At 34.1% G+C, this 12,952-nt stretch overlaps 1 non-coding gene across 1 annotated transcript; it reads right to left on the reverse strand.

Annotated features, from left to right (window-relative positions):
• Positions 1-8,271: 8,271 nt before the first annotated feature.
• On the reverse strand, positions 8,272-8,378 carry LOC111765215 (U6 spliceosomal RNA). The gene has a single exon (XR_002797615.2). It is a non-coding gene; the product is annotated as a U6 spliceosomal RNA (small nuclear RNA).
• Positions 8,379-12,952: the final 4,574 nt, after the last annotated feature.

A 12,952-nucleotide genomic window follows, 5' to 3' on the forward strand; every position in this document is an offset into this window, starting at 1 on the left:
TCAGGTACAGTAAGAGCAAAGGATGTAAGATAAGAAAAAGGCTTGGTATTGCTTAAGCATATCATGTAAACCAGTATGGATAGAGCGTAATTAGAAAGCCACAGATTGGCAGGAAATGATATTGGAGAAATAGGCAGAAGCATTTACACTGGGCTAAGGAATATACATGTATTCTAAACTAAATTGCAAGCCCCTGAAATATTTTTACAGGGAGTGACATATTTGTTCTTTAAAATGATCGCTGTGTTTTTTTTGGGCAGAAAATAAATTATTGAGGGGCAAGAGAAGAAGTAGAGAAAGTGGGTAGGAGAGCATAGCAATAACATTTGTGAGATACGATGGTAGTATGTATTAGGATAGTGACAAGGAGGTGGAAAAATTAGACAGATTGGAGTTATATTTTAGGAATAGTAATTGTGTATTTAATGGGAAGTGTGAGGAAAATAGAAGAATCAATAACATCAAGCTTTTGCTAAAAGCAATTAAATAGTGCCATTACTTTGTGGGAGGTGTATCAAGTGCTTCAATGTAACCTGATGAATTTTGAGATATCTATTAGATTTCCAAGTAGAGATCTTGAGAAGGCACTTAAATATATGTGCTTTACATATATGCTTAAATAAACATTTAAATATATGCATATATATCTGATGATTGACATATAGGCTTGTTCTGAAGAAGAAGATATTTGTTGTCACAAATTGCTGTAACTCCAGGATTAAAAGATATCACCCAAACAGGGTGTAATTGAGGATAAGTAGAAGTTTTAAAATCACTTACATATTTCAACACTTACAGATCAGATAGAAGAGGTAGTGGAAGTAAAGGAAAGAAATGTAGGCAGTAGAACAGAGGAAACATCAAGAAGTTCTGGTATCCTAGCAGAGAGGAGATGCTATTCTAAAGCTGACATGGATATGGAAAAAAAAATCTGATGTGGAAGAAGAATTAATCTAATTGGTAAAATCATTTTTGATATAATCTGTAAACTTGTTGCTTTGCAACAAATTAATGAAACTTATTACAAATTAATTAGATGTGCTTATAACAAAAGTAACATCTTATAAAATTTATAACTATTTCTGGTGGCATCCAAATTGCACTTAATTACTGTATCATTTATTTCACTTAAGTGAAAAGAACTGCACATTATTTTAGGTATTTGTGCAAGTTTTTTCAAAAGCATTTTGCTCATTTGTATCCTAAATGCAGAAATATAAAAAATCTTTTATCCAGCAATCCCATTATTATACATATACCTTAAAGAAACAATTCAATATATTGATAAAATCGCATTAAAACAATGTTGATATGGGAGGAGTGGGTGTGTGGGGTGTGGGGTATGTGGAATCACTTATCTATTTTAATGTAACATTTTTTGTGATCTATGTATCTTTAAAAAAAGACAATTTAATTTTAAAAAAGAATGCTTAATATTTACTGTGTTAATTTTCTAGATAGGGTGATACATTAGTTCTCTATATCTGTGTAACAAATCACACCCCAAATTACAGAAGCTTAAGAAAACATATTTTCTTATAGTTTCTGTGGGTCAGGAATCTGCTGTGGCTGAGTCATCCAGCTTAGGGGGTCCTCATGAGGCTGTGGTCAGGGCGTCAGCTGAGGTTGTGGTCATCTCAAGGACACTTTCAATCTTACTCACATGGATCCTAGCCAGAGATGTCAGCTCCATGCCAGGCAAGCTCTCTACAGGGCAACTCCCAACACGTCAGTGGGCTTCGTTCATAACTGTCAAGGATGAGAGTGAAAGGGAGAGTGACCAAGAGAAAACAGGGTCTTTTGATAACCTTATTCAGAAGCAACACCCCATCACTTTTGCTCTGACTTATTTGTAGGAAGTGAGTCTGACCTAGACTGTGAAGTGAGTAGCTACGTAATGCATCTTGGGAACACAGGCTCGGGCACAAGAGAAACTTTCAGCAACTGACCTCTTTATTTCTTACACAACAGTAGGGCTCAAAAGAGCAGGGAAAGAGATCCTATTATGACCAGTCTCCTAGGGAGGACATATGCTTGGGTCAGGGTTAGTGGATGACAACTTCACATGCGTTACTTCACCTTGGAGATGAGGAATAGGTTTTTGCTGTTAGAGGGGCAGGGGGAGAATACATGAGAGCCCCTGAGAGATTCTATCATGATAGGCATTGGGGCTGCCTGTTCCCCTTTTCAGGGTTTGAAGTCTGGTCAGGCACTTTTATTAGGTCTAACTTTCCCCCTCAGTGGCAGACTGAAAAGACTGAAACGTTGTTACCCAATAGAAGAGGATGAGGTGGGTAAGGGTGGTTGGAGTGGGTAAGGGTGGTCAGGGTGGGGAGATGACTACTGAGCAGGTACCTTTGACTTTCCCAGCATAGTCCACAATCAAGGGCATGATAACTAAGAGTTATTTTAGAGGTTTACTAAACAGGCATCAGTAGCATAGTATTTCGCCTGAATCGATCAGGTGTTGTGTTTTGTTTGGCTGTTGCGGCGGTGGTAGTGGTAGTGGTGCTTTAAATTTCATTCTCTACTACCTAAGAATTTACCAAAATACAACCTCACATGACACTCTTCCCAGATGAAAAATGATTTTTTTCTGTCCCATCTTTCCCAGTCTAATTTTGCCTTATTTTATAATATCCAAGTGTGAGTAGGCTGTAAGTTATTGTTGGGTCATACTAAAATATTTAAGTTTTCAAAAGTTAATTCAATTCTACAGTAAAATGCATAGATCATAACATTCTTAATATAAAATGTAATTTAGAAATTTAAAAAGGTAAGGTGAATAAGGTTTTGCAGGCAATTTACAGATGGTTACATAAATTCACCTTTGAGATGTTACACTTTAACAAGTCTCGACTATTTACGAACACAAGCAATCAATGGAAACATGGAGAGGAATTCTGATGTCTGCTAATCAGAAATAAGTCAGTTATTCTTGACTCTAAGATTAAACATCCCTCTGTTTTATTACATTGTTTTGCACATAATGGGTTTGAATGGTCAAACTTTTGCTACTTTTTCTCACTGGCAAGAACCCCCAAAATATTTTTCTTCATTGCATTTTCTTTTGTTTGTACAACTTAAACTCAAGTTATGAATAAAAAGACTTTATTACAGTCTTTAAGGACCTATACTACCTTTTCAATATGTTTCCTTAAGTCAATTTCCAAGTACGGGACAAATATTACGTCATTTTGGTAAATGTGTCCTAATCTTCTTTCTTTGTATGAGATAGGAATGACATTTTCTGAGAAGAAAAAAATGTAAGGACCCTGGTCAAATAATTTTGGTAAATTCTATATTTTACTGCTGCACGCAGTGTTTAAGTGTGAGCCGACCTATTTACTATAACCCATTTACATATTAATATTATACCACATCAACATTGAAGCTGCATTGAGTGGACTTTGGTTCACAAGTAAAGTGTATTAAGAAATAGTGGGCAAAGTTCCTGATCTCTAGGTTCCTGTCAATACAAATAAACTCTCAACGTTAAATTAGAGGATCATTTTGTTGTCCTTAGTGAAAATCACACACTGAGTGCCCACTTTTAAAAATATATTTATTTCACAAACATATAGTGTACATTTTCTTGTGGCATTGTCTTATGGATACAGTCAATGTACGTATTCAGTTAGAAGAATGGAAGCATTGACCAATAATAATCTTTTCTGTAGCACTAAATTCTCTGATATTTAACTCAAAATTATTGTGTACCTGGAATAAGATTTTATATTTTGTGTGTTTAGTTTCATGTGATCACTTAACTGTCATAAAATGCCATAAATAATTGAGAGAAAATTCATAGAACTTTTTTAAAAAGCTAAGTTAATTATAGAAAATCTGTATTAATAAGAAGTTTCAGGAAAAGTACAATTTGGCTAAATATGAAATAAATGAATATTGAGTGTTTATATTTATGTCAGACGCCATCACTGAGTATATAATTTATCCAGTAATAAAATATAGTGTGTAATTTCTACATCCAGTTTAAGGCGAAGAAAGCAGTGTAGTGGGTATTGAGTCAGTATTTAACTGGTATACATAAAAATACTCGATACCAAACCAATGGTTTTCAAGTCTATTCTTTCCAGGACAACAAATATGTTAAACTGAAAGTAAATTAATTTTTACCCATGTTGAAAATTTATTTTAGATCCTAATAATTCAATATGCTCCCAACATCAGCAATAATTTTATGATGATTAAGAGAGACAAAACATACTTTTAAAGTAGAAAAACTGATGAATGTAATAACCATTAATTGGTAACAAATTTAAAACTTAAATATTAAACCATACAGTAAAAAGTATGGAACTGTGTTTTCTGAATTGAAGGCTGAAGTGTGTGTACCTCTATATGTGTTTGTGTGTGTGTGTGTGAGAGAGAGAAAGAGGGAGCTCCGAATTTGCTTCTTTTTCCTTAAAAAAAGCAAAATTAACGGGTTAATTCATAGCATCTGCTTTATTAGAGTTTCTTTACGATTATAGTCAGCATTAGTTGGAAAATAAAGCAAATATTTACTGGGTTTTATAAATTATCATATAATATATCATTAATTTAATAAATGATTATTCCAGAATAAAATGAAGCTGAGCAATTTATTGGAGGCAAAAGTAAATTGTGCAATAAGGTAATGAATATTTTAGATATTGCTGTCTGAAAGTTCACTTTATTAGATAATAAAATTGGTCAGGGACCTCCAAGATAAGAGATGGTATGTAAAATTCTAGAGAATGAACTTTTCAGGAACTGGAAAAAGTAAACACAAGGGCCAGCAGACAGTGATTATATTGGGCAAGTCTGAGAAAATAGCAAGGGCAGATGGCTGGAGCACAGGGTGAGGACTAGGGCTAGAGGAGGTGAGTGTGGAAGATGACACTGGAGCAAAGAATCTAATTTTATTATTGCATTGTGCAATTAAAAAATTGGGAAATTGTAAACAAAGGCATGATTGATGTGATACATGCTTTTAAATATATTCTAGCTACTATGTGGGAAAAGGAAGAAGGGAAAAAATGTAGGAAGCTACTCCTGTTGTCCCAGAAAAAGATGATAGTGAGATATTATCAATTAATGATAACATTAATTGGGATCAAAAAGAGTAGAGAAGGTACAAGTTGTGTCTTGTACTGTCAATGTGGGTGGAGGGAAGTGGGAGTGCAGTTCAGATGATCTACTCTGGGCATGCTTCATTGGAAATCCTAATTAAATTATGTGATTGTTGTGAATGACTGAAGTAATTGTAAATTGTTTATGGCACTTTAAACTCAAATTAAGCATGTATCAATGGAACAAATTATATTAATATTTAAACCATAATTTCAGGCAGTATGAACTATTCACAATATATAAGCATTCACATTTTACTCCTTTATAAATTACTTGAGACTAAAATTCAGAATAATGGGAAATATATAATCTCCAACAGGACATTAATCCTTAGCCCTTATGTCATGTGAGGCATTAACCTATATCTTTGAGAAAGAATTCTCATCAATGACAAAAGGCTGGCAGGTATACTTCAGTGTTATCAATTCTACACAAATAAATAGAGGTCAAAGGAGGTGTGTATGCATGTGTTTTAATAGAATACAAATCCCTTATATAAAAACAAATCCATGTTAATGTAAAATATCTTTTGATACACAATGTTCAGCTCAAATATTTTTGTTCTGAGTTCCTAAATTCAGAGTTGGGATTAAACCTAAGAGGACTTGTTCGTTACTGAAAATTACATATTAATATAATATACAAAGGGAATGCACTTGGCTATATTGATTTTAAAGGGCTTTTGGCTGTACAAATCATGAGACTCTCTTTGAGATCACTGTAAAACGGAATAACATAGAAAACATTAAGATAGTTTTGTTTGGTAGAATATAAAAAACTATTACTGATATGTAAGTCTAAATCAATCAAGAACTTTTTAACCTCTTTGCATATTTCACAGATTTTTAAAATTTCATAACATTTAAATTAATTTATAATGTGTCCTGCCACCTGATTTTGCTTATTTTTAAAAATTAATGCCAACTTACATATATTGAATTCACATTTGGATTAACAAAACCAACATTTAAGATTACCCCAAATTTTCAAAATAAATATTACTAGAGAAGTTGTGAACTTACAAAACATATGTGGAATTCCTATACAACACCCCTCCACCAACACACTATACTACTGTTGAATATTTGTTATAAATTATGAGGTAATACCATCAGACTATTACTACTATGTCCATAGTGGACAACTGGTCTATTTTTCCATACCCCCCTATTAATCCAGTACATCTTTGGCATTGATGCAAGAATACTACTGTGTTGCTGTTAACTATACTCCATAGGTTATATTAATTGTATTTTTCCCATGCTTTTCCATGTTCTTACCACCTTGCAATAGTGATGTGCATTTGTTCTAGTTCATAGAAGGACATTCTTATATTTGTACTATTAACCACAATTCACATCCATTCACTCTGTTATTCAGTCCCTAGATTATTCTCTAGCTTTCTTTCAGTTGACATTTACATCCCTAGACTACCCTTTTAGCCACAATCCCATTAATAAACCAGCCGCATTAGTTCTGAAACTCAGTATGTTTTACCATCAACTCTATCCATTTCTACACTTTTACAGTCAAGTTAATTAAAACTTCTTTATATATTAAGCATCAGTAGCCTTCTCAGCCCATCTCTTATCTACTAATAAACTATATATCCTAGGTCTTAACTCCATGCATTTATTCTTTGTACTTAGTTCATGTTAGTGAGACCATGCAATATTTTCCTTTGTGTCTGGCCTATTTCACCTACCATAATGTTTTGAATGTTCATCCATGTTATCAAATGTAAGAAGAAATTTCATCTTTTCTTACAGCAACATAGTATCGCCTCATATTATATACCACATTTTGTTTATCCTTCATCAGTTGATGGGCACCTGGGTTGTTTCCATCTTTTGGCAATTGTGAATAATGCCACTATGAACATCGGTGTCTGTTTACATCACAGTTTTCAGTTCCTCTGGATATATTCCTAGTAGAGGAATTGTTGGATCATCCCAAATATAGACTGTCCAACTGTTTTCCACAGTGCCTGTACCAATATACATTCCCACCAACAATGAAGGAGTGCTCCTATTTTTCCACATCCTCTCCTGCACTTGTTTTCTGTTTTTACTAATGACCATTCTGTGCAGTGTGAGATGATATTGCATTGTTGTTTTGATTTGCATTTCCCTAATAGTTAGTGATATAGAACATTTTTCTTCATGTGCTTTTTGGACATTTATATATCCTCTTTGGAGAAATATTATGTCTTTTGCCTATTTTTTAATTGGATGGCTTACTCTTTTAACATGGAGTCATATGATCTCTTTCTCTATATCTTATCAGATATGTGGTTTCCAAATATTTTCTCCCATTGAGTGTGCTGCCTTTTCACCCCCTTCTTAATGAAGTCCTTTGAATCACAAACATGTTTAAATTTGAGGAGGTCCTATTTATGCATGTTTTCTTGCATTCTTCATGCTTTAGGTATAAGGTTTAAGAATCACCACCTATCACCAGGTCTTGAAGATATTTCCCTACATTTTCTTCTAGGAGCTTTATGGTTCTAACTTTTATATTTAGGTCTTTGATCCATTGTGAGTTAATTTTGTGTAAGGTATGAGATAGGGGCCTTCTTTCTTTCTTTAGGATATGGATATCCAGTTCTCCCAGCATCATTTGCTGAATAGACTGTTCTATCCCATCTGGGTTGGTTTGACAGGCTTGTCAAAAATCTCTTGATAAAACAAGTGATGGTCTGTTTCTGAACCATCTTTTCAGTTCCTTTGCTCTATGTATCTATCTTTATGCCAGTATCATGCTGTTTTTACCACTGTAGCTAGGTAATATGATTTTAAAGTTTGGAACTTGCTCTTCTTTTTAAGATGTTTCTGGCTATTTAGGTACTCTTATTCTTCCTAATACATTTTATAATTGGGTTTTCTTTGTCTTTAAAATTTTGGGTGGAATTTTAATCAGGATTTCTTTGAATCTAAATATCAATTTGGGTAGAATTGACATCCTAATGATATTTAGTCTTCCAATCCATGAGCACAGAATATTCTTCCATTTATTTAGGTCGTCTCTGATTTCTTTTAGCAATGCATTGTAGTTTTCTGAATGCAAGTGCTTTATGTCCTCAGTTAAGTTTATTCCTAAAAATATTTGATTCTTTTAGTCGCTATTGTAAATGAAATTTTTTTACTGACTTACTCCTCAGAAAATAAATTCTTCATGAATTTGCATGTCATCCTTGTACAGGGGTCATGCTAATCTTCTCTGTATCATTCCAATTTTAGTATATATGGTGGCAAAGTGAACAGAAGATCCCAAATTTTTATTCTTATATTTGAACATTTTAGGTTCTTTCACTGACACCAGCATAATAAACTGTGTTAACTACATTCTGCTGATGGCATAAGGGGATTTTAAGAAAGTGACATAAGAGAAATCAAATTGAAAATTAATTAGAATGTTTCAAGGGGATTAAAATAGCAGAAGTTTTTTATTTTTATTTTTGTTTTTTTTAGACTTGTACACATTTAGTTGTAAAATTTCATCACATTCTTTATTTCTTGGGTCCCTGATGCCTATGGAACTGTTTTTTGTTTTTGTTTTTGTTTTTTTTTTGCTTCCCATTCAGAGGGTCTGTGTTACCCCTCAGGAATAACTTCATCCACTGTTTTCTCCCTGAAGTCTTGCTTAAACCTTCCAAGTACATTTTTTCACACTCTCTCTTTTTTCCCTAAGCTAATATATTCAATGTTTTAATAATAAAACTTAAAACATTTAGCTACATTTGGGCAATCACGTGCTTTTGTTCCCCAACTTAACTGGAAGCTTCTTGAGGGCAAGGCAATTGATTTGTTTTTCTCTATACCTTCAGAAAGTAACACTATTTCTGGCACATATCCACTGAATTGCCGAAAACTTTATGCTTACAAACTTTATGCTTACATACAAAGAATGACACATACACTAGAGTGGGGTAATTTTTTACAATTTTATAAGAAAATTGTTAGTAAATGACAGACAAAAAACCCTGAGAGTTTTCTTATGTGTGTTATTTTATCTTTTTCCCTTCTACTAGTAATTCCAACTATACATTACACTGCAACAGCTTTTTTTAAAGGAATGCAATAAACGTTCTATCTTTACCTGTTGTGATCCTGTATTGTCACAGGCGGTTATCCCATGGTTGATTTTTTACCATCATCATAAAATTCTGAAACTCCGCATTTATTAAGCACCTGGATGTTCAGTGAGCTCATGCAGCTGTTGTATAGACTTGCTGATTGAACTGCTTTTGTTTCATTTTGCTTGTTTGAGAACTGTGATCATCACACTGATGACCTGTTAAAATAAATTGACCCCATGGGATATAAAATCTATTAGGCATAACAGTAAGCTATTAAAATGTTTAGTTCTTTAACACATTGGACTTCATTCTGAAAAGGCAACATATTTTAATGATATTATTTGAATTCAGCTAGAAATTATTGCCAAGTCTTAGGAATCACAGGCATTTTGTAGCACAAGACATTTTATTTACCAAATTAAAACTTGGACACATCCAGAAGAGACTAATGTAGGTTACTAAGAAGATGTTATAGCATTATAGCTATTATTATTATAATAAAGTAACAGCTGGAAGCCCTGGGCCTTTCAGAAAATGTGGTCATTTGTATTACATTAACTGCTTTTGTTTTGTAATGGGTTTCAAAAAATTTTTTTCTCTTTTATATTCCTAATAACAGAATATTTTGCTGTTTTGATTAATTGAAATATGTTTCAAAAATTAATTTTTCAGCTTCACAATAACAGTGTTACAGTAGGACCTCATTTTGTGCAAACTTAACACATTAAGCCAGATATACATGATTAGCAACTGAAAAAACAAAGGCAGGGAGAGAATTAAATTTAAAAAATTATTTCTAAAATTAATTTTATTTACTTATTGATACTAGAATGTTAATTTGCCTTATTTATAAAAATATATAATAGGTATGTTTGTATAAGAAATAATTGTTAAATAATGGGATTCACTATTATGCATAAGTTTCAACGTAGCTGAAGGGTCTTGGAACATCTTGGCTGCATGAGGTCCTACTGTAGTGAGTGATGTTTATAAATTTTAAATTACTATTACAGAGAAGCGGGCTTGGCCCAGTGGTTAGGGCGTCTGTCTACCACATGGAAGGTCCGTGGTCCAAATCCCGGGCCTCCTTGACCCGTGTGAAGCTGGCCCATGCACAGTGCTGGTGTGCACAAGGAATGTTGTGCCACTCAGTGGTGTTTCCCGCGTAGGGGAGCCCCACATGCAAGGAGTGTGCCCCGTAAGGAGAGCCGCCCAGGGCGAAAGAAAGTGCAGCCTGCCGAGGAATGGTGCCGCACACACACGGAGAGCTGACACAACAAGATGACACAACAAAAAGAAACACAGATTCCCATGCCACTGACAACAACAGAAGTGGACAAAGAAGAAGACGCAGCAAACAGACAAGTGGGGTACGGGGGTGGGAAGGGGAGAGAAATAAATAAATAAATAAATCTTTAAAAAAAAATAAATTACTATCATAAAATATTTTCACAAAGTACATATGTTCTATATTTACAAGATGATGTCTCCTTATAAAAGAAAATAATGCTTGGACTAGATAGTTTCATAAAAAGCTTGTTGCAGATTAAATACTCTCATTATTGGAAACCTTCACTAATTTTAGTAATAATAATGAACATTTCCTAAGAACTTGTCCTGTGTTCAGGATCTCTTCTATGTATCTTAAATGTGTTGATTCATTTATTCCCACTAACCAAACAAGAAAACAAAATAATACACCTATAAGCTTGATCCTATTATTAACCTAATTTCATAGATAAAGAAACTAAAACATAGAGAGAATAAGTTCTCCAATGACACAGAGATAATATGGCAAAGCTTGCATTTTAAATGTAGTGCTTTGATATCAAAGTCAATATTCTTAGTGAATACATTATAGTATCTGTGTAATGAGCAGTTGTCAGTAGACTTTTAAGTAAATGAAAGCCACTTGGTCAAACTTTCAAAGAATTATAAAAGGAATAATGGATCTTTAATCAATTACTCAACTTCTTTTAACTGAAAAATATTTTTTCATAATAATATAGTACGTTCAGGGTCTCAGGTATCATAGATTTAACATTTGAAGTTGTCAATTTCTGTTTTTAAAATGTAAAGATTCCCATGTGAACCTTGCCTCTGTAAATCTACTAAACACAACATGAAGTGATAAACATGTTTAGTAACATTGTATTTAACCCTGAAACAGACAATATTCTTAAAAACATTAGCTGAAAAAAGGCCACCAATATAAACTCATGAGGTCATAGGGGAAGAGGAGGCTGGAAGAGGAGGGTGACCCTGAGCCTCAGGCTGACATGGCAGGCAGCAGATGTACCCAAGCGGCAGGCATGCTCAATGCGAGTACTGTAGGTCCGTAAGATCACCCTCATTTTCAAAAATTCACTAGAAGGACTCATAAAACTCAGAAAAGCTGTCAAGCTCACAGTTACTGATTATTATAGTGAAAGGAAACAGATTAAAATCAGCAAAGGTAAAAGGCACATAGGGTGGTATCCAGGAGAGAAAAGGCAGAGCTTCCATCCTCTTCTACTGGAGTCACATAGACAGTGTTTAGTCCTCCCATGACAATATGTGACAATACACCTGGGATATTGCCAACCAGAGAAGGCTACCTGAGGGTTTTCACAGGGGGTCAGTTATGTAGGCACAGAACACCTGCATGGCTGACCTTAGTTACTGAGGCTCCAGGCTCTGCAGGCTTCAGGCTCTGCAGCTCTAGAGTAGACTGATACAGCCTGACCCATGCCTCAGGTACACAAAGATACTGTAATCTGGCAGGATATTCATTGACCAGAAGCTGGTCAAGGGTCAGTCCTTTCTTTGGGATGTGCAGGGTTTGGACACACCAAGCCTGCTAATTTAACCCATTAATGAACAGCAGGCAAAACCAATAACAGTATTTTGGAAGAAATGAATTGTTGAGCTACATTTTGGAAGTAAAGGAATCACCTTGATAACTTTTCTTTTTTTTGAAATCATAAAGGGCACAGGAAAATTTACTAAATTAAGAAAAATAAATCAGAGTTATGGAAAGTATTGTGCTGAAGTAAAGAAGATTTTGTGGGTAATCAGTAAAAGGGTTCTTAGATGTACGGCAGGCTGATAGAAGTGTGGTTGAGGGGACTTATACACAAACATACATAAAGGTACAAGCACATGCATGCAAAAGAAAAACCTGTGTCAAGTAGGATTTATCTGTGAACCAAGTTTAGGTCAAGTGCATCTATTGTAGAATTCTATCTGAGGATGGATTGTTGATATGAAATTTTATATAAAAGAGCATAAAATTCAAGCTGTCAGCTCTTTAAAATTTTTACTACTTTTATTCTCACCCCCAAGTCCTTCCTTATGGTATTCTCATAAATATGAAAGACTCAGGAAGATCTCCCTTTATTTTAAACAAACAAAAAAACCCGCAAATAAATGCACACGTGAATACTGAAAGAGTGTATGAACGGAAAAATCTTAACCCTGATTTGACACAACAACAAACAAAACACACAGTCACACAGATGCACACACACTGGAATTAAGACAGAGAAGAAGTAAAAATATGATCAAACATGATTTTAGAAAATTAAGCATGTTAAAGTAAATGTAACTCTATTTTACAAAATTCAAAATTTTAGAAGAAAAATCTCTAGAATGCTATGGAAAGTCAAGAAAAGGAGAGGATAACTGGTCAGGGAGAGATAAAATAAAGAAAAAAAAAGGATAAACCAATCAGAGAAATTAAGGTCACGTTAGAAGAATATAAAAGGAAAATAGACATGT

This window comes from Dasypus novemcinctus, chromosome 15 (genome assembly GCF_030445035.2).
Source record: "Dasypus novemcinctus isolate mDasNov1 chromosome 15, mDasNov1.1.hap2, whole genome shotgun sequence".
Classification (NCBI taxonomy): Eukaryota; Metazoa; Chordata; class Mammalia; order Cingulata; family Dasypodidae; genus Dasypus; species Dasypus novemcinctus.